The following is a 21,362-nucleotide window of genomic DNA, read 5'->3' as shown; positions in this document are numbered from 1 at the left end:
CATCCACTACCTCAGTCTTAGGCAGGATGAAGCACTCGGGGCACCCGGCCCCCTCCATAACCAGTGGAGAATGACATCCACTACGTCTGTCCTTGGCAGGATGAAGCACTCTGGGCACAAAGCCCCCTCCAGAACCAGTGGAGACAGTTATCCACTTGAGAGACTGTGGCTTTGCACTCCCCAGGATAAAGCAGTGGGCAAACCACCCACTGGAGAGACTTGTGAGACTGTGGCTTTGCACTCCCCAGGATAAAGCAGTGGGCAAACCACCCACTGGAGAGACTTGTGAGACTGTGGCTTTGCACTCCCCAGGAGAAAGCAGTGGGCAAATCACCCACTGGAGAGACTTTTGAGACTGTGGCTTTGCACTCCCCAGGATAAAGCAGTGGGCAACCCACCCACTGGAGAGACTTGTGAGATTGTGGCTTTGCACTCCCCAGGTAAAGCAGTGGGCATGGAGCGCCCTTGTGGAGCTGGCATCGTGCACTCATCTGGCTGAGGTGCCCCCCCTTCCCTTCTCCCTGAGGTGCCTGTTTTGTTTCGATCTGATGCCACTGCAGTGTTCTCTTGGTTTGGATCGGGTATTGAGTGTGGGCCTCGCCCATGCATTTTGGGCCCAGTGGTCCACGGACTATGTAGGTGCAGTACATGGACTTGAATTCTTGGTGTACATATTTGTTAATAGTGTATATATATTTTTGACTAATGGATTTTTCCTGATTACAATCGTTCACCTCATTTCCTTTTGTCCTTGTGTTCTTCCAGGGGTGTTGGGGGTGTAAATGTAATGTTTCAGCATGTATTGGTGTGTGTGTTGTGTGTGAGGGTGGGGGTGTTGCATGTGTGTGTCACTCTCTTTTCCCTCCCCCCTCCCCTGTGTCGTAGGTGCAGTACTCACCGTGGTCGTCGCCGCCGTCCGTCGTGCCCCTGGTAGAGGAGCAGGAAGACAATTGCAGGTAGAATTTGGAGTTCCGGCTCCATGGCGTCCTGGTTCCTTGTGGGGTGTGTAGAGGTGAGAGTTTTCCCTTCCAAGTCCTGTTTCCGACGTGTTTTTGTTTGCGTTGAATCTGCCCCGGAAAAGGTGGTGGATTGGCCTCTCATAATGGTGTGGGCTGTACATTGTCTTCCGCCTGTCTGTTGGCGGTGACCGCCATGCTGTTTGTTTGTACCACCGTGGTGGTCGGAGTGTTAAAGTGGCTGTCTATGTTGGCGGTTTCCGATGCGGTCATAATTCCATTTTGTTTACCGCCGGCCTGTTGGCGGTCTTACCGCCGCTTTAACACCGACCGCCAGGGTTGTAATGAGGGCCTAGGTCTTTGGGAGAGTTCATTATTACCACTCCCACTCAAAACCTAACCACATAGGGAAAGTATTAAATTTTGAATGGATCAACTATACTATTCCCACTCCAAATGTAAGCACATTGAGCAAAATGTGGGACACAAGTTATTGTAGCTGTGTGTGGTGTTATATGCAAGGATTGTACAGTTTGATTAGCCTTTAGTAGCTCACAATAATTGTGAATAATAAAGTGTGGCTCTCACAAAAGGGCAGGTTTTATAACTCTGGTCTAGATGAAAGGGCAGGCATTATTTGATTGCATGAGAAGTCTGAAGCTGTTGAGTGTGCTCATTAGATCACTGCAAATCAGTATTTCAAGCTCCCTCTACATGTTTATTGACAAAGATGTAGGTACTATTTGGTGAATGTATTTGAGAATAGCCAAATTATTATGTCAGAGCACTACTGCTAAACAGGTTCAGTCTAAAACCTTTTGTGCATTTTTTCTGTCGTTCATCACACCCCCATCAGAAGCAGGATATTTGGAAGACCATTGCCAAAAAGGTGCAGAACGTAGGGGTCCGGAAGTGGCACTGCCTGCACTATAGAAAGAGGTGGGAGGACCTGCATGGCTTGACCAGAAAATCGGCTGAGGGCCAAGTCAGACAGTCCCCTCAATTTTCCAGATGGGTGTGCTACATCCTGATCCCCCTAATGGCCCGCGTCCTGGTGGTGGCTTACCCAGAACTTGATGGACAGTTTAGAGCCCAACAGCAGCATCAAGGGGTGAGTCATTGTCTGTAGATGTTGTTATGAGTTTTCCTATTTGCTTTCCAGCTATGTTGTATGCCACCAACTTTGAGGATGACAGACATCCAAAGCCCAAGAGTACTTCTGGAAGTCTAAGTTGACCATACGGTGTCTGATGCCGAGTGTGGTGTGATGATTTGTGCTGCAGGTTACCACTTGATTCCTCCTCACAAGGCAAGTACAGTTTAGACCAGACACATGGCTGCATGCAAATAAAGGGGTTTCCTGCATTTTCTCTATTACATGAGGGGCACTTGTACAAAACATGGGCCATTTCATGATTGAGTCAGGTGGGATGCTATTGAACAAATGTGAGTAGTGAATGTAGTTCCACTTCTCAGTAACTGTGGCAAACAGCACAATCATGATGCATGTGAAATATAGACTTGACCTTGGAAAGTTGATGCAAGCAAATTAAGTGAATGTGCATCTACACCAAATTTACTGGAATCCTGTGAACAGTGGCATCATTCCTTATCTGAGACATGTTAGATACAAGTTTGTCCTTCAAACTGCTCATGTAGACAGTAGCAGTTTGAGCTGAGTCCTTAGTAATTACTCAAACGTGCATGTAAGCCAGTTTGTGTCAAACAATCTGAATTTGTATGTCAAACTGTATTGCAAAAATAGATATGTTTCCACATTGGTGAGAGTGTTATATGTCTCCCTAATTGGTGGACTTAGTACTACCCACAGGTGCAATTAATGATGGGGAGCAATGTGATACTTAAAGGGACATTTTCAGATGGTAGGTTGAATCATGTAGATGTTGTGGTGTTTCCTCTTCAGCAGCCACTTTCCAGCCCAACACCTTCCCCCTTTGGAAGAGTGAAAGAATTTCAACTCTGTACTGCAGTGGTTCAGAGGTGTCTCCATGCCTACATGTTTACTCATGGTGTTGTAATCGTTTGACATGCAGGAAACTATAAGTGTATAACTGACAAAGGCACACATGCTTTGGGAGCTGGGATGGTGTTTTAATGAAGTCTGTGCAACTGTTGTGTAATGGACATTGATGAACAATTGTATTAGCACAGATGCTCTCAAACTGTTGTATGTGTCATTTCAGCATCAGCAGGACAAGATAATGATGACAGCAGACATGTCGGTGGGGATGAAGCAGGCCACTGGAAATTGGGTGTGGAGACCACCAACACCGAGTGACCCAGTTGCATGGAGGGTTAGAGAACTGGCTAGAAGGTCACGATGGATTCTTTATCATCTTCAGAGGCTGCCAATAAAGATCATCCCTACTAGGGGCAAACCCCAAAGCGACAACGACCCCTGCATTGTTGCCCGCCCCTCCATTATGGGCTCCACCCTCCCACATCGTCACACAGACTCAGCACAAAACACAGAATCACACATGCAGACACCACACACACCACCACCACGTCACCACCACCATACCCACAGACACAACACCCATGAATACACACATACCTCCCACACACCACCAGCACAACCCAGTCAGTGCTCCGACCACTACAGCAACACCTACAGACACCATTAGTACACCCTAGTTATCTCACCCACCATGACCCCCAAAACCCACACCCACCACAAATGCACTTCCAGTCATCACACCAACCACCACACACACATGCGCCAACACACTCACAGACACCACAGCAACACTCACCACAACTACGAGAAACACATCCATGCACACACATACTGGACACAAATGCCCACAGTCACTCACCCATCAGACAATTAGAAGAGACAAAAATCAAAAGATACTGCGCAAACACTGGAACCTCATTCACCTACACGTTCAACACACACACAACAGTCACAGCCACTCCTTCTACCTCCCAACCCAAAGGCCCTCCTCATCACCCTCACCATTTCCCTAAGGAGGATATCATTTTTGCCTGTTGGAAATGGCCCTCTCTACAGGGTCACCCCAAGCATTTTGTCTTTCTCCTTTTACTTTTTGCATGACTTTGCTTGTTGGCCTTCGGACTCTGTGCACTTCACCACTGCTAACCAGTGCTAACGTGCATGTGCTCACTCCCCTAAACATGGTTGGAATGACATACAACGGATTGGCATAATTAATTGACCTGTAAGTCCATTGTACAGTGGTATACCATATACCCAGGGCCTGTAAATTAAATGCTACCAGTTTGCTTGCAACATTTATTGTGCCACCCACTTGAGTAGAACCCTACAACTTATCCCAGGCCTGCCATTGCAGCCTGAAGGCAGTGTCCCACTGCCATGTTGACTTGTCATTTAAAACCCCTTGCCAAGCCTTAAACTCCCTTTTTATTACATATAAGTCACCCCTAAGGTGGGTCCTAAGTAGCCTGTGGGTGTAGACTTCAGAGTACCCTCCTGGAAACCTCTCCCAACTTCTAGGAGCAGGGCACCAGGATATAAAAATATAAAAATAGGGCTCTCAGCCTGCTCTTTAGTTCCTTTCTGGACTTGCAGAAGGACTCTCAGAGGACTGCTTGCTACTGTGACCTGCTCTGCACTCTGCCAGGCTGCTGCTGTACATAGAATGACTGCTCTGCTGCCTAGAACCTGCTCAGAACTCTCAGAGGCCAGCCCTGCTGTAGAACCCTGCACCCAGGACTTTAGAAGTGACTCCAAGGGCTAGCTTAGCTGGACTCCTGTTCTGAGTCACAAGGACATTGCAGGCTCCCCCCATTTTAAACCTGGACCCATCCTTAGTGAGTCTTGAACCCCCAATAGGTCGCCGTCCATTCCTAGACCCTTGGTTGTGGTGGTAAAGGTGCCCAAGTGGCTAATTTCTAAAACTGAGGACTTCATATTTTGAACTGTGAACTTTAAAAAATAACAACTCTGGTTCCACTACTTGGATTGTTATGTTTTTATGTGAAGTAATTTATTATAATGTTCTCTATTTTTAATAATTTGTTTGGGATTTTTATTGTGTTGTGTTCTCACTGTGTTGCTGTTCGTGTGCTGCATAAATGCTGAACACATTGCTTCTAAGTTTAGACTGACTGTTTTTTGTGCCAAGCTACTCAGGGTTAAGCACAGTTTAAATTTGTGACTTTTTGTGGTTCACCCTATAAGGGATTGTGGCTGCGATTGTCCAGGGATCACAACCCAGGCAACCAACAAACCAATTTCTCACATTACCCTGGCCCTGATTATTTCTACCTCCCAGACCACATCTCCCAAACCTATGGCCTCTCGACCCCAATGTCTTCACCCCTTTCCAAATCCCACACTACCACTTTGAAATCCCAACCCAGCCCTTCCACATCCCTCACCACCCCTTACAAATCCAACCCCCCAAAAACCACCCTTCTCATACTTGAACCCACCCTTCCCAAACCCAAAACCACCCCTCCCAAACCTAAGGACCCACCTCTCAGTGAGATCATTGAGGTGCCTGCTCTATCTCTGCTCCGTAGACTCCCCTTCCAGAGGAGGTTCCTTTCTGGCAGTGATTTTAGGAGGCAAGTGTGGCCTGACAGCCATTGGGAAGAACCTGGACATTGCAAAATTGTACATATGTACATAGTTTTGCTTTTTGTTGCTCTCTAATTTATTTGAAACATTTGAGAAAAATATCTTCTACATAAAAAAATTACATTTTGGCATTACCTTTGTCCTGGCCTTCTTTATGATTGTTACTAACTACATTTTGAAGATGTTATTTCTGTTAATGTGTGAGCCATGCACTTCTTCTCAATTATGTGATTTACAGACACAGGTTGTACCTTTTATTTGTTTTTTCAAGATTTGTTTAAGATTGTTCAAGTTTAGTTGGATGCAAGCAATCATCATGTTACTAAAAATTACACCAAACCTATGTGTCTTTCTGATGTTCTAAGTGAGCAACTGCAGGCATACATATTACGTGTCATTATACTGTTGTCTGGGGCCTTTGAGTTAAGTCATTCCAGTGCTGTGGTATTGTAATGGAGCAAGTCCAAGGATGACAGGTGAGACGGTGACATACCTCTGATTCTGGCAACAATGGCATTGTTTTTTGTCTTAGACCAGCAGCAGCGGGATTATTGGCAACAATGGATTATTTTCAGCAGCAAGGAGAAAAATGCAAGTGAGTTTTTTCCCTTCATCCCTTCCAATCCACCAACTCAGGTTTGGAGGTTTAGCCACCACTGTTGTATTGTGTCAGTGACACTGGACATCATGATTGACTTGGGGGCTGGAGTCCTGCCACCAGCCAGTTTTGCCTTTGATACCATCAATGCGGGTGGTGATTTGTGGAGGTGACTGTGGACGGTCTGCAGTATTTTGCCTATGCACCCACTCACCTAAATCTAATGGGTGGACTGTCGTGGTAGCGGGAGGGTTTTCAGTCGGAAAAATTGCAGCAGAACCGTTACCCCCATGATCTAAATTGGGCCCTAACTTTCTGAAATGGAAACCAAAATTCTCCAGCAGGGCAAAGTTGTAGGTTGTAGGTTGTTTTCAGTAAAGTCTTCTTGATGCCAGATAGCTTTTGGATGAGGTTCACTGAAGCCATTGGTTTTGGTGGGAAGACACAGACCAGGTGAATTTCAAGTTTTGCAGCCCCCAAAATCCTCACACTCCTGGGGAAAAAAGTTGTTATTGAATACAGAGTGTCAAGGAGTCCCCTCACCCACTGGCTAGTGAACCCACAAAGTAGGCACCTCACCAACTGCTGATCAGAACTTTCTCTGGACCTGCTGTCAAAATGAAAAGGATTGAACCTGCTGTTTGAAACTTGTAAGGAAACCTTACAGGTCCTGGACCTGTTCCCAGTTGTACGAAGGACAGTGAAGAGGACTACAATAGTCAGTTGTCAGACTTTCTGTCTGAAAAACTGTTACAACAGGAACTGTACCTGACCTTGCTGATGACCTCTGTTGGAGTATCTCCTGACTTCTCAGTGCTGCCCCCAAGGTACCAGGACCCTACAATTAGTTAGGAGGAACTACTCCAGAAAGCCTGAAAATGTGGAACTTTGAAACATTTTGGACTTCAAAGACCTTTGAAGCATCAGTGGGACATCACAGCAAAGGCAATATCAGTATAACTTTGCTGAATATAATTTCTGGCTGCTCCACTCAAGGATTTTGTGCACCATAAAAAAGTAAAACACCAAGGCCCATATTTATACTTTTTGACGCTAAACTGCGCTAACGCAGTTTAGCGTCAAAAAATTTAGCGCCGTCTAACGCCATTCTGAAGCGCCATGCGGGCGCCGTATTTATGGAATGGCGTTAGACGGCGCTAGCAGACCGGCGCTGCCTGGTGAGCGTGGAAAAAAAACACGTAGACCAGACAGCGCCGGCGTAGGGGGAAAATGGCGTTAGGGCGTCTTAAAATGGGGCAAGTCAGGTTGAGGCAAAAAAATCGCCTCAACCCGATTTGCGCCATTATTTTCGACGCCCAGACGCCATTTAAATGACTCCTGTCTTAGTAAAGACAGGAGTCATGCCCCCTTGCCCAATGGCCATGCCCAGGGGACTTATGTCCCCTGGGCATGGTCATTGGGCATAGTGGCATGTAGGGGGGCACAAATAAGGCCCCCCTATGCCACCAAATTTTTAAAAAAAAAAATAAAAATTATACTTACCTGAACTTACCTGAATGTCCCTGGGATGGGTCCCTCCATCCTTGGGTGTCCTCCTGGGGTGGGCAAGGGTGGCAGGGGGGGTCCCTGGGGGCATGGGAGGGCACCTGTGGGCTCATTTTGAGCCCACAGGCCCCTTAACGCCTACCCTGACCCAGGCGTTAAAAAGTGGCGCAAATGCGGGGTTTTTTGACCCGCCCACTCCCGGGTGCGTGATTTTTGCCCGGGAGTATAAATACGACGCATTTGCGTCGCCGTCATTTTTTTAGACGGGAACGCCTTCCTTGCATCTCATTAACGCAAGGAAGGCGTTCACGCAAAAAAATGACGCTATTTGCCCATACTTTGGCGCTAGACGCGTCTAACGCCAAAGTATAAATATGGCGTTAGTTTTGCGCCGAATTTGCGTCGAAAAAAACGACGCTAATTCGGCGCAAACGGAGTATAAATACGGGCCCAAAGGTAGAAGGAGCTAAAAGTATCAGCCTGACACAAGGACTTCAGAGGCCATAAAGTTTTAATTTCTCTAGCTTGGAGAGTTTCCTGTCGAAACCAACAGCTTGAGCAGGTCCTTGTCCAATGACAAATGCAAAAAAGAACAGTTGATGGATGGAATGCAGAACAAATCAAACATTCACCCCCAGTCACAGATCTGGGTTTAATCCATCAGTTTTTTTGCTCACCATGCCATTCCAGTTTGGTCCCCACCATATGCAAATCAGTCTTGACCCTGTTCCCCATGGGAACAGTCCAGCCCGAACTGCTAGACCAGGTCCTCCATGGACCAGAAACAAGCATCCAGGGACCGTTTTTGGAGTATTAGCCCTCTTCAGCCAGGCTAGCTTGAATCTGGTGGCATAGTGAGCAAGGGACCGAGGTCTGGGCATACCTTTCCCACTTGGGGCAACAGATGCAAAAAGAATAGTTAATGGACGGAATGCAGAACAAATCAAACATTCACCCCCAGTCACAGATCTGGGTTTAATCCATCAGTTGTGTTGCTCACCAAGCCATTCGAGTTTGGACCCAGCCATATGCAAATCAGTCTTGACCCTGTTCCCCATGGGAACAGTCCAGCCCAAACTGCCAGACCAGGTCCTCCCTAGACCAGAACTAAGCATTCTGGGACTGGTTTTGTGGTATTACCCCTCTTCAGCCAGGCTAGGTTGAATCTGGTAGCATAGAGAGCACAGGAACCACGTCTGGGCATACCCTTCCTACTTGGGGTGACATATGCAAAAAGAACAGTTGATGGACGGAATGCAGAACAAATCAAACATTCAATGACAGTCAGGCTTCAAGAGGCCATCAGAAGATACAGGCTTCAAGCTTGCCCTGCTGGAAGATTTCAAATTCCATAAAAAATATTGAATATAAAAACGTTCACAAAGAACAACCACGTGTTAATCCAAACTACACGCCATTGCTGTCAGCTTGAAATTGTGCCTAGGTCGCAGTCAGTTAGATTTCTGGGTGATGATCTCCAACTAATAGCTCATTTTCCTATTAATACTATTACCAATATGTAATATGCCACAATTCTATTTATTAATCACTTAGATCTGAAGGCTTAAAGGACATAGATTATCGATAACACATTTTGGCCCTCATAACAACCCTGGCGGTCGGTGATAAAGTGGCAGTAATACCGCCAACAGGCCAGCAGTAATTACCACCAAATTATGACCATGGCGGAAGGAGGTCAGATAGACAGCCACTTTACCACACCGACCACCAGGGTGGAAACAACAGCCACCACGGTGGTAACAGCCTACAGCCAGGCAGAAGTCAATGTTCCAAATGCAAAAACAACAAGTGATGGACGGAATGCTGAACATTGTCAAACTTTCACCCCCAGTCACAGATCTGGGTTTAATCCATCGTTTTTTTGCTGCCCATGCCATTCCAGTTTGGACCCAGCCATATGCAAATCAGTCTTGACCCTGTTCCCCATGGGAACAGTCCAGCCCGAACTGCTAGGCAAGGTCTTCCCTGGACTGGAAACAAGCATCCTGGGACCGGTTTCGGGGTTTCACCCCTCATCAGCCAGGCTAGCTTGAATCCAGTGGCATGGGAAGCACGGGACCCACGTCTGGGCATACCCATCCCACTTAGGGCGACAAATGCAAAAACAACAAGTGATGGACGGAATGCTGAACATTGTCAAACATTCACCCCCAGTCACAGATCTGGGTTTAATCCATCGTTTTTTTGCTGCCCATGCCATTCCAGTTTGGACCCAGCCATATGCAAATCAGTCTTGACCCTGTTCCCCATGGGAACAGTCCAGCCCGAACTGCTATGCCAGGTCTTCCCTGGACTGGAAACAAGCATCCTGGGACGGTTTCGGGGTTTCACCCCTCATCAGCCAGGCTAGCTTGAATCCAGTGGCATGGGAAGCACGGGACCCACGTCTGGGCATACTCATCCCACTTAGGGCGACAAATGCAAAAACAACAAGTGATGGACGGAATGCTGAACATTGTCAAACATTCACCCCCAGTCACAGATCTGGGTTTAATCCATCGTTTTTTGGCTGCCCATGCCATTCCAGTTTGGACCCAGCCATATGCAAATCAGTCTTGACCCTGTTCCCCATGGGAACAGTCCAGCCCGAACTGCTAGGCCAGGTCTTCCCTGGACTGGAAACAAGCATCCTGGGACCGGTTTCGGGGTTTCACCCCTCATCAGCCAAGCTAGCTTGAATCAAGTGGCATGGGAAGCACGGGACCCACGTCTGGGCATACCCATCCCACTTAGGGCGACAAATGCAAAAACAACAAGTGATGGACGGAATGCTGAACATTGTCAAACATTCACCCCCAGTCACAGATCTGGGTTGAATCCATCGTTTTTTTGCTGCCCATGCCATTCCAGTTTGGACCCAGCCATATGCAAATCAATCTTGACCCTGTTCCCCATGGGAACAGTCTAGCCCGAACTGCTAGACCAGGTCTTCCCTGGACTGGAAACAAGCATCCTGGGACCGGTTTCGGGGTTTCACCCCTCATCAGCCAGGCTAGCTTGAATCCAGTGGCATGGGAAGCACGGGACCCACGTCTGGGCATACCCATCCCACTTAGGGCGACAAATGCAAAAACAACAAGTGATGGACGGAATGCTGAACATTGTCAAACATTCACCCCCAGTCACAGATCTGGGTTTAATCCATCGTTTTTTTTGCTGCCCATGCCATTCCAGTTTGGACCCAGCCATATGCAAATCAGTCTTGACCCTGTTCCCCATGGGAACAGTCCAGCCCGAACTGCTAGGCCACCATATTGTGACCCCTGAACCCGCCACCTTTTCTGAGATGATACCAACAACATCAAAAGCCTGGCATAAACACTGCACAGAAGTGAAAGGACTCACCATTGGAGACACAGGGAACAACCACACCACCATGGAGCCCAAGCTGTAAATATTTCCGATGATTATTTACGTCCTGCTCCACCACGAACACCAATGACGGCGAAGGTGACCACGGAGAGTACAGCTGCCTAGCACACAAAGGAGGGGGGAGGAAAAAGAGAGTGACACACACATGCAACACACACACCCCCACCCCCAACACCATGCACACAATCAGATGCAGTAAGAAAACATTTTTTCCCAGTACCCCTTAGGAATAATGCAAGGACAACACCAATAGATGAAAGTGAGTGTAATGATATAAATAGAGTAGAAATATGGACATCCGGTCTAAAAGTATATACAGTTGTACAATTCAAGGGACACTGCCCAGTCCTCAATGTGCGTGGGCCACAGGGCCACTTGACAAAGTCCAAGGCCCCACTTGTCTCCTGCACCAACATGGAGAGAACACTACAGGGGCTTCAGTTGGAAAATAGGTAGGAACCTCAGGGGAACGGGAATGGGGGGGGCACCTCAGCAGGCAGATGGAACAACACCACTGGTCCTGGAGGGGGCAACATGCCCATTGCTCTGTCCTGGGGAGTGCAAGGCCACAGTCTCTCATGTGGGTGACTTGCCCACTGGTTCTGGAGGGGGCAACATGCCCAATGCTTTGTCCTGGAGAGTGCAAGACCACAGTCTCTCAAGTGGGTGACTTGCCCACATGCTCTGGAGGGGGCAACATGCCCTGTGCTTGATCCTGGGGTGGCTGGGGTTGGTGGGTGTCTTACCCACTGGTTCTGGAGGGGGCAACATGCCCATTGCTTTGTCCTGGGGAGTGCAAGGCCACAGTCTCTCAAGTGGGTGACTTGTCCACCGGCTCTGGAGGGGCCAACATGCCCTGTGCTTGGTCCTGGGGAGTGCAAGGTCACAGTCTCTCAAGTGGGTGACTTGCCCACTGGTTCTGAAGGTGACACCGTGCCCTGCGCTTGGTCCTGGGAAGTGTAAGGCCACAGTCTCCCAAGTGGGTGACTTGCCCACATGCTTTGGAGGGGGCAATATGCCCTGTGCTTGATCCTGGAGAGGCTGGGGTTGGTGGGTGTCTTTTACCCACTGGTTCTGGAAGGGGCCTTGTGCCCTCTGATCTTCATTCTGGGGAGGATGAGGTGAGTGGGTGCCATACCCACTGGTTCTGAAAGGGGCATTGTGCCCTGTGATGCAGATTTTGGGAGAGGCAAGGTCACAGTCTATCAAGTGGGTGTCATTCCCACAGGATTTGCAGGGGGCAAGTCGCACAACAGCCCATGTAGGCAGGTCTACAGACCATCCAGCGGCAATGACGCCTGCTCAGTGGTGGCAGTGGTATTGCTGCTGCAGGCGGCGGTTGTGGGAGGAAGCTCCAGACCATCCCCTGCAGCCTTGGATGGCTGCCCACTGGTGGTGGTGGTGCTGCTGCTGCTGGTTGTGGCTGTGGGGGGAAGCTCCAGACTATCCCCTGCATCCTCGTATGTCTGCCCTCTGGTGGTGGTGGTGGTGCTGCTGCTGGTGGTGGTGTGGAAAAGCTCCAGCCCATCCCCTGCAGCCTTGGATGGCTGCTCACTGGAGGTGACGGTGCTGCTGCTGCTGCTGGTGGTTGTAGTGGAAGCTCTAGCTCATCCCCTGCAGCCTCAGACGGCTGCCAACTGGTGGTGGTGGTGCTGCTGCTGCTGGTGGTTGTGGGGGGAAGCTCCAGCCCATCCCCTGCAGCCCCGGTTGGCTGCCCAATGGTGGTGGTGATGGTGCTGCTGCTGGTGGTTGTTGCGGGAAACTCCAGCCCATCCCCTGCAGCCTCGGATGGCTGCACAACCATGGCTCAGACTTAGTCCCAGCACCCGGCCTCTTGTCCTTCATGCCTGCTGGTGCAGGCACCTTGCCCTTCCTGGCAGCAGCTGGGGATGGCTCCTTGCCTTTCCTGGCAGCACTTTGGGCAGGCACCCTTTCCGTGAGGCAGCCTGGTGCCCTGGATCCTTTCCCACCACGAGTGGGTGTGGACACTACTGGGCCTGCGGACTAAGTTGCTGAGGTGCTTGCCTGGGTTTTAGCCACCCTGGCCAGATGTGAAAGACGGGGGGAGGGGTAAGGAAGAGGTCAATGGTGGAGAGGAAAATCTGCTTAGGGACATTGGGGCAGGGATAGGGAGAAGGTATGGGAGTGGAGGAAGAGGGAGTGGTTGTGGGATGTGTCTTCCTGATGTGTTGGGGTGCAGGGGCATGGACTGGATGCTGTTGTGAGGTGGATGGTTGTTGGGTGTCTGAGTGCTTGCGTTTGTGTACCTTGGGAGGGGACACACACACAGTGGGAGAGGACACAGGGGACGTATGCATGGCTATTGTGATGGTGTCTGCAAGTGAGGTGTGCTGGTGATGGTGTTAGTGGATGATGGTGTAGTGCATGCAGGTGTGAGTGTAGATGCAACTGGGAGGGAGGTGGAGGAGGAGGAGGACAGGGACACAGTGGAGGCAGTGGATGTTGGTATGTCTGCATCTGGATGGTGCTTGTGTGAGTGCCTGTGTGATGATGTGTGGTGCTTGTGTTTGTCTGTGCCACTCTTGTGTGTTGTCTTGTGTGCATGCTCGTCTTCCTGTGTGCTTGGGATAGGTTGGGGTTGAGGGGAATGGGATTGGGTAAAGGAAGTTGGAGGGGCGAGGGTAGAAACAGGAATAAGGGCTGCCATAAGAGATGAGGCCAGAGCCTGGATCGATCTCTTTTGGGCCACCAAGCCAGTGTGAACGCACTCCAGAAATGCTCTGGTTTGTGGCATTTGGGCTGCCAGCCCCTGGATGGCATTCACAATGGTTGACTGCCCGACATAGATGGATATCAGGAGGTCAATTGTCTCCTCGCTCAGGGCAGCAGGGCTAACTGGGGCAGGGCCTGAAGTGCCTGGGGTGAAGGAGATGCTCACCCTCCTAGGTAAGCAGGCATGGGCCACTCAATGTGGGACTGCTGGGAGGGCAGTGCTGGTACGGGGTGGCTGCTGTACCTATAGCTGGGGTAGTCACAGAGGTGTCCACCACCACCAGAGAGCATTAATCGGAGGAGGTATCTGTGTCTGAACTGTCCCCTCCTGTCTCCATCGTTGTGCTCCCCTCACCCTCCATCCCACAGGTGCCCTGACCGTTGGTGGACTCTGCCTCCTGTGTCCTGTGGGATGCAGCTCTCTCCATCGCCGGTGCCTCTGATCCTCTGCCAATTGATTCTAATGCACATAAGGACAGGATGACAAAGCAAAAAGGGGGGAAGACAAAGGACACACTTGTTCAATGGCTGCACCAACACCACCGTTGGCAAACACAACACCCTCACACACAGGGAACAGGCCTACGCACTATGCAATGACTTACCAGTAACAATGCTAGTCACCAGGGCATGGGGAGGGACACATCCCACCAACTGAAGAATACCTGGGACCCACACAGCCCTGCCCAGTAGTGGATGCCTACAAATCTAGGTAGGAGGACTATCACAATCAGAACCCTTGCCACCAGGGAACCTGCTCTGCAATGTCAGGCCTGGCCTATGGACACCCACAGACACACATCCCCTACCCGGATACCATCCCACCAGGCGTAAGTAGTAATGATGTGCACTGTACTCACCCCCTTGTGGCTGCTGTTCTGCCCTCAAGCACCCATCCAGTTCTGGATAGGCCACCACCAGTATGCGGGCCATCATGGGGGTCAGGGATCGACAGGCACCCCTTCCTCGTTGGGAGGCCATCCCCAGCTGAGCCTCCAAGGTCTTCTGTGCCCAGCGTCTCAGGTCTTCCCACCATTTCCGACAGTGGGTGCTCCACCTGCTGTAGACCACCAGGGTCTGCACGTTCTTAGCAATGGCATGCCATATACCCTTCTTTTGGTGGGCACTGACTTGTAGAGGAAATACACACAGGGAAAGGTATTAGCCAGACCGTTCTGCCTGTTACACTCATGGCCCACCATACCCCTTCCAATCCCCATTTGCACAGACTGGGCCCAGCACACAAGCAGCACGCCGCCCAGGGGACATCCACCAACCCCCCCTACATGAGGTCTTCACACACACCACTCCATGTATTCATGCCCCATGCATCATGTTCACAGTGTACTCACCTGTTGGTCTGGAGGCCTAAAGAGCAGTCCGTACTGGGGTAGGACCCCATCCACCGGTCGCTCCAGCTAGATCGAAGTGAAGGCAGAGGCCCTTTCCCCAGTCACATGCGTTATGGTAGGCCCCAGAAACAGGTCACAGCAGCATATGCAGTGTAGATCCTCTCCTGTTGATGGTCAGGTAGCAAGTGAGAGAACTGGTAGAAAAAGGTGGTGAGGTCCACGGTGGTGCATATCGTCACCGCCAGTGTACGTCACCATTGGCCACTGTACCCCATAGGACTCAATTATAACCAATGAGTAGTTGCAGTGGGACATAGCCCCAACATAACTGGGACTATTGATGGATCGCATATTGCATTTGCCTCCCTCCCCAGCAAAATGAACAGGTATTCCGAAATCGAACAAATTATCATTCCATGAATGTCCAGATGGTGTGCCTGGCGGGCCTGTACATTTCCAATGTCAATGCAAAGTATCCTGGGTCTGTGCATGATGTGTTTATCCTGAGAAATAGCAGTATCCCTAATGTGCTGGCCCAACTATAGAGGCATCGGTTGTGGCTAATAGGTGAGCCCTGGTTCCAACCCAGTGGATGTTGGTGTATGGGTATGGTGTAGGCCATATGGGATGGTGTGTGGCTAAATGTGTTCCCTCACTATTTGCAGGTGACTCAGGTTAACCCAGCCTATCATAGCTACTGACCCCTGTGAGGAATGCCAGAACAAGGGCAGAAGAATGTTACAATGAGGCACATGGGCGTACAAGAAGGATTTTAGAATGTGCCTTTAGCCTCCTGAAGGCCAGGTTTCAGTACCTCCATCTAACAGGTGGATACCTGTGCTACTCACCCAAGAAAGCCTGTAAGATCATCGTGGCATGCTGTATGTTGCCCAACCTTGCCTTGAGACTGCATGTGCCTTTTCAGCAGGAGGAGGAGGCTGGAGATGGCCGTGTGGACAGTGGGGATGAGGAGGAAGAGGATGAAGATGAGGACAACAGAACTGCAGTGATCAGACAATACTTCCAATGACACACAGGTAGGTCTGTGTTACTTCACATTCCATTGTCATTATTTATATTATCTTTGGCACTGGCATGCTGTTATTTCCCACTTCTATGCCCACTCACTGTACCCTTTGGTAACTCATTTTGCAGATGTTGGTGCCCAACTATCGCTCCTGGTGTGATCACTGCAGCCATCCACAGGTCTTTACAATGTGAACATTACTGTACATTTGAAATGCAATGTTTGAATCTGGTTAAACAAATACATAATGAAATCATTTGACATACTCCATACTTGCATTTTTTCAAAGGGTGTTTATTTAAGTGCTAAGGAGTAGGGAGGCAAGTGTATTGGGCTGGGGTGGTGATGGAGGAAACTCCAGGGTATAGTTCCAGTCTATTTGTAGCACAGGTGCTTTGTCCAAGGGGACATAGGATGGGAAACAATGGCAGTTCAAGGTAGACAGGGTGACAGAGTGGGACACAAGGGTGACAAACAGGAGAGTCTTAATTCCTGGTGGGGTCTTGGCAATAGTCTCTGGGTTCTGCCTGGATCGCAGGGAACATTTGCAAGGTGGTTTTCCTTCTGCAGGGGGAGGGGTGCTTGTGGCCTGTTGGTCCAGTGGCAGGGCCTCCTGTCCACTAGCGGCAGTAGAGGTGGAGGGCAGTTCATTAGTCTGGCTAGTGGCAGGGGCCCGCTGTTGTGGGACTGCCTCCCTCATAATGTTGGCCATGTCTGCCAGCACCCTTGCTATGGAGACCAGGGTGGTGTTGATGGCCTGCAAGTCCTCCCTGATCCTCTGGTACAGTCCCTCCTGCAGCCACCTGTTCTCCTGCAGGTTGGCCAGGATCTGGCCCAGCATGTCCTGGATCTCAGTGAGTTCCTCCTGGAGAGTCGTTTCCCTGGGCCTGTCCTCCCCCAAGTGAACAGCACTCCTCCCAGTTTCCCTGTTGTCCTGTGCCTCTGTTCCCTGAACCGTATGCCCACTGCCACTGACCCCATGTACCTAATTGTCTTGGGGGCGAGGTGTGCCCTGGGGTCCCTGTAGTGGTGGACGCACTGCTGATCGATGTGTCCTGGGGACAGAGGCATGGGTACGCTGGGTAGGTGCTGTGATGGTGTTTCTGATGGGGGGAGGTTCTGTGGTGGTATGTGACTATGGCTGGGTAACCAACTGTCCAGAGGTCCCTGATGGGCCAGGTTGGTCATCCAGATCCAGGTGACCACAGTTGCTATCATTACTGTGGGCATCTTCTGTGGAAGGACTGGAAGTTGCGGTCACCTCTTCTCTACTGATATTTTAGCAAAATTTTATTGGCTAAAAATTGCAGAAGGAGAATCCATTTGAACAGTTCACACAGTGAATTTTATTTTGTATTGGGTTGGGTTGGGTTGTAAGCCACTGCTACTCTGAATGAACTTTCTTCATTATGCAGCCTGTTCACAATTTTCTTATTATGGAGCCTACAGTTCAATCAGTGAATGGATGTGGTCAGTGTCTTGGGACATAGTGGAGGATGTTGCCATGTGTTTTTATGGAGATTCCAAGGTGGGTCTAAGTGCATGTCCTGTCACCTTGCAATGATGACAACGTCCTAGAGGGTAAAAAAAAGTTCCAATGTTCCACACCATGAAATTGAGACCCTAATTGCAGATACCCCCACAAGCGCAAAAAAATTACTAACCAATTGTGACTTTTAATAGTTCAGTAATAACTAAAAATATGCTTGCAGTTAGCAAGAGTTCAGAAATCCTAGGAGGACTCAGAATTGACATTGTCTCCAACTTCGACTCCGTTCTTCACCATACTATCAACATCTACTCAAATTGAACTATTCTCATTCAGGCCAAAAACAGAAATCTGACTTCCTTTGAAGATATTTCACAGAAACTCAAAAAAAGCAAAAATACTTCTGCACTGTCTCATCCCAACTGTCCAATACAACCCAAGTGCCCCATCTACCTAACGTTTGATATTGACTGCTTGAACTGACAATGACACATGATTTAAGCCATTGTTAACGACTCAACAGCAGCAACATTACCAGCTTACTATCTACCTCAATACTTTGGGAAAGCACACTTCTAGAAATGCTTGCTCTGGCAACACCTTTTACTTCACCACTCCCCACTGTGCAAAATAACTTCTACTTGTTGTGCTATGTCTTTTTATGACCTAATTCTGTCCATGGCCTCATGGCAGAAAACACTAGTCTTGCAATCTGAATCCAATGGGAGCAATTAATTTTTTCACACTTGTATTTATCCACAGCCACCCACTCAAAGTCACAATATAGTGGTTACCCATAGACCCAGAGAAAGAGTGTAGGAAGTTGGCTCTGTATGCACTATTTCAAAGTAAGGAATAGTATGCACAGAGTCCAAGGGGTCCCCTTAGAGGTAAGATAGTGGCAAAAAGAGATAATACTGATGCTCTATTTTGTGGTAGTGTGGTCGAGCAGTAGGCTTATCAAAGGAGTAGTGTTAAGCATTTGTTGTACACACACAGGCAATAAATGGGGAACACACACTCAAAGACAATTCCAGGCCAATAGGTTTTTGTATAGAAAAATATGTTTTCTTAGTTTATTTTAAGAACCACAGGTTCAAGATTTACATGTAATACTTCAAATGAAAGGTATTGCAGATAGGTACTTTAGGAACTTTAAATTAGCAAAATAGCATATACAGTTTTCACATAAATCACATATAGCTATTTTAAAACTAGACGGTGCAATTTACAACAGTTCCTAGGGGGAGTAAGAGTTTGTTAGTTGTTGCAGGTAAGTAAACCACCTACGGGGTTCAAGTTTGGATACAAGGTAGCCCACCGTTGGGGGTTCAGAGCAACCCCAAAGTTACCACACCAGCAGCTCAGGGACGGTCAGGTGCAGAGGTCAAAGTGGTGCCCAAAACGCATAGGCTTCAATGGAGAAGGGGGTGCCCCGGTTCCAGTCTGCCAGCAGGTAAGTACCCGCGTCTTCGGAGGGCAGACCAGGGGGGTTTTGTAGGGCACCGGGGGGGACACAAGTCCACACCAAAAGTACACCCTCAGCAGCACGGGGGCGGCCGGGTGCAGTGTGCAAACACGCGTCAGGTTTGTAATTGAAATCAATGGGAGACCAAGGGGTCTCTTCAGCGATGCAGGCAGGCAAGGGGGGGGGCTCCTCGGGGTAGCCACCACCTGGGCAAGGGAGAGGGCCTCCTGGGGGTCACTCCTGCACTGGAGTTCGGGTCCTTCAGGTCCTGGGGGCTGCGGGTGCAGAGTCTTTACCAGGCGTCGGGATCTGAGAAGCAGGCAGTCGCGGTCAAGGGGATCCTCGGGATTCCCTCTGCAGGCGTCGCTGTGGGGGATCAGGGGGGGCAACTCTGGCTACTCACGGTCTCACAGTCGCCGGGGAGTCCTCCCTGAAGTGATTGTTCTCCACAAGTCGAGCCGTGGGCGTCGGGTGCAGAGTGTCACGTCTCACGCTTCCGGCGGGAAACACAAGTAGTTTCAAAGTTGCTTCTTTGTAGCAAAGTCGCAGTCTTGGGTGAACAGAGCCGCTGTCCTCTGGAGTTCTTGGTCCTTCTAGATGCAGGGCAGTCCTCTGAGGCTTCAGAGGTCGCTGGTCCCTGGGGAGAGCGTTGCTGGAGCAGTGTCTTTAGAAGGGGGGAGGCAGGCCGGTAGAGCTGGGGCCAAAGCAGTTGGTGTCTCCGTCTTCTCTGCAGGGTTTTTCAGCTTAGCAGTCCTCTTCTTCTTAGGTTGCAGGAATCTACCTTGCTGTGTTCTGGAAGCCCCTAAATACTCGATTTAGGGGTGTGTTTAGGTCTGGGGGGTTAGTAGCCAATGGCTACTAGCCCTGAGGGTGGCTACACCCTCTTTGCGCCTCCTCCCTGAGGGGAGGGAGGCACATCCCTACTCCTATTGGGGGAATCCTCCATCTGCAAGATGGAGGATTTCTAAAAGTCAGAGTTACCTCAGCTCAGGACACCTTAGGGGCTGTCCTGACTGGCCAGTGACTCCTCCTTGTTTTTCTCATTATCTCTCCTGGACTTGCCGCCAAAAGTGGGGGCTGTGTCCAGGGGGCGGGCATCTCCACTAGCTGGAGTGCCCTGGGGCATTGTAACATTAAGCCTGAGCCTTTGAGGCTCACTGCTAGGTGTTACAGTTCCTGCAGGGGGGAGGTGTGAAGCACCTCCACCCAGAGCAGACTTTTGTTTCTGTCCTCAGAGAACACAAAGGCCCTCACCACATGGGGTCAGAAACTCGTCTCTCAGCAGCAGGCTGGCACAGACCAGTCAGTCCTGCACTGAACAATTGGGTAAAATACGGGGGGCAGCTCTGTGTGCATTTTTTAATAAATCTAACACTGGCATCAGTGTGGGTTTATTATTCGGAGAAGTTTGATACCAAACTTCCCAGTATTCAGTGTAGCCATTATTGAGCTGTGGAGTTCGTTTTTGACAGACTCCCAGACCATATATTCTTATGGCTACCCTGCACTTACAATGTCTAAGGTGTTGCTTAGACACTGTGGGGGAATAGTGCTCACCTATGCCCTCACCTGTGGTATAGTGCACCCTGCCTTAAGACTGTAAGGCCTGGTAGAGGGGTGACTTACCTATGCCATAGGCAGTGTGAGGTTGGCATGGCACCCTGAGGGGAGTGCCATGTCGACTTAGTCATTTTCTCCCCACCAGCACACACAAGCTGGCAAGCACTGTGTCTGTGCTGAGTGAGGGGTCCCTAGGGTGGCATAAGACATGCTGCAGCCCTTAGAGACCTTCCCTGGCATCAGGGCCCTTGGTATCAGGGGTACCAGTTACAAGGGACTTACCTGGGTGCCAGGGTTGTGCCAATTGTGGAGACAATGGTACATTTTAGGTGAAAGAACATTGGTGCTGGGGCCTGGTTAGCAGGGTCCCAGCACACTTCTCAGTCAAGTAAGCATCAGTATCAGGCAAAAAGTGGGGGGTAACTGCAACAGGGAGCCCTTTCTTTACAAAGAGGAATGGAATAAGGAGAAAAAAGGGACACTAGGGCCCGATGTATCATCTAACCCTTTTGCGATTCGATAATAGCGACTTTTAAGAATTCGCTATTTCTGAGTCGCAAAATGGTATGTATCATATTTGTGATTTGGTAATAGCAATTTCTTAAAAATCGCAAATGCTACTACCGAATCACAAATGCGATACAGACCCCATTCGTACCTATGGGCCTGTAGGGCCATATTTGCAAATT

Source organism: Pleurodeles waltl, chromosome 8, assembly GCF_031143425.1.
Source record: "Pleurodeles waltl isolate 20211129_DDA chromosome 8, aPleWal1.hap1.20221129, whole genome shotgun sequence".
NCBI classification, from domain to species: domain Eukaryota; kingdom Metazoa; phylum Chordata; class Amphibia; order Caudata; family Salamandridae; genus Pleurodeles; species Pleurodeles waltl.
Note: the sequence above shows the minus strand (reverse complement) of the source record.